Source organism: Psammomys obesus, unplaced genomic scaffold (assembly GCF_907164565.1).
Source record: "Psammomys obesus unplaced genomic scaffold, mPsaObe1.curated_primary_1811, whole genome shotgun sequence".
In the NCBI taxonomy this organism is placed as follows: domain Eukaryota; kingdom Metazoa; phylum Chordata; class Mammalia; order Rodentia; family Muridae; genus Psammomys; species Psammomys obesus.
Genome location: NW_026592118.1, coordinates 16,261,184 through 16,262,432, shown reverse-complemented (window position 1 = coordinate 16,262,432; position 1,249 = coordinate 16,261,184). Strand labels below are relative to the sequence as shown.

The window sequence follows — 1,249 nt, the reverse complement described above, 5'->3', positions numbered from 1 at the left end:
CGTGTCAGGGCGCGGCGACCTCCGATCGGCCCGCCGAGCGTGGAGCCGCGGCGCTTACCGTAGCCACGCCGCTCGGAAGCGGCCAGGGGACGCGCAGACACTCGAAGGGGTAGCGCCGCCGCCGGAGCCCGAAGAGCTACAGCCCCGCCGCCGGCGGCGCGCTGCCTCCACCCTCGCGCCGCCGGCACCGCGCTCCGCCTCCCGGGCCGCCCCGCCCCTCTCTCCTCCTCCGCTGTGCACGGAGGCTGCGCCGCGGCCGGCAAGGCTCGGAGGCGGGGCGAGAGGGGCGAGAGGGGCGGGGCCGACGCCGGCGTGAGCCGAAAACTGACTTGTCTGCCGACCTATAGGACTAAGAGGCGGGTCCCGTGGGCGTGGTCATTGCCGCTCTCTTGTCGAACCAGAAAGGAGGACGGTCGGTTACTGGCGGCCAAATGGACCAATGACCAAGGAGAAGGGGGCCTATGCCCGCCGATCGGCGTCCGCTTCGCTCTCCCGGATAGGCCGAGGAAGGCGGGAACAGCCCCGGATGTAGGCGGAGCCTTGAGGCGCGGAGGACCTCCGCTGCGACGGTTTGGAGAGGCGGAACTGATTCTTCTCCTTAGCTATCATGTGAGGAACTAAGAATTTAATGGGGGGAAAAGCGTGGGAGAGGGCTAGGATCCAAGCTGGCGGATTTCCCGACCTTTGCCGCCGTCTCGGCTCTCCCGCCGACCGCGGTACCAGGTGAGTCCGGAGCTCGGCCCTTGCATTCCCGGTGCCGCGGGCACCGGGTGCCTGGGTGACCCTCACTCCATCACGCTGCGGCCCCGCGAGCGCGCGGGCGGGTGACATAACGGCTGCGGGGGCGCATCTTGCGAAACCCGCGTTAAGTTCCGCCGTGGGTGCGGAAGGGTCAGGCCAGCCCGGCGAAGGCTCCGTGGGCATTTGCCCGCGAAGGTAGTCCAGCAGCATCCTGACGTTCCGGGGCACAGGAGCCCTCAAGGCAGTCAGGGTAAGCAGCGAATTGCGAGCTCATTAAGCAGAACTGTGTCTGAGTAAGGAGAGTTCCTTTACGAGGGTGTTGACGGTAGCAGAAGAAGAGAAACGGAATGGCCTGGGAAGGACCTTGGACGAGTTCATCACACAGGCCGCTAGATGCTGACGGTAGGAGAGGCCTGCAGATTTCCAGGTGGGAAGCAACCCTGACGGTTTCAACAAAGGATCCGGAGCCGTACTGACAAAAAAAAAAAAAAAAAAAAAAAAAAAAAAC

General features: G+C 64.8%; 2 protein-coding genes across 6 annotated transcripts in view; one reads left to right on the top strand and one right to left on the bottom strand.

Annotated features, from left to right (window-relative positions):
- Nucleotides 1-146, bottom strand: part of Phtf2 (putative homeodomain transcription factor 2) — a 136,390-nt gene extending 136,244 nt beyond the window's left edge. For both annotated transcript variants that reach the window (XM_055612807.1, XM_055612808.1), the window contains exon 1: nucleotides 59-146. The gene's annotated coding sequence lies outside the window, so the exon portion shown is untranslated. The remainder of the gene's footprint in view (nucleotides 1-58) is intronic.
- A 394-nt stretch (nucleotides 147-540) lies between these two features.
- Nucleotides 541-1,249, top strand: part of Tmem60 (transmembrane protein 60) — a 4,737-nt gene continuing 4,028 nt past the window's right edge. The window contains exon 1 of one of the 4 annotated variants that reach the window (XM_055613021.1): nucleotides 541-723. The gene's annotated coding sequence lies outside the window, so the exon portion shown is untranslated. The other 3 variants (XM_055613023.1, XM_055613025.1, XM_055613022.1) reach the window with 3 other exon arrangements.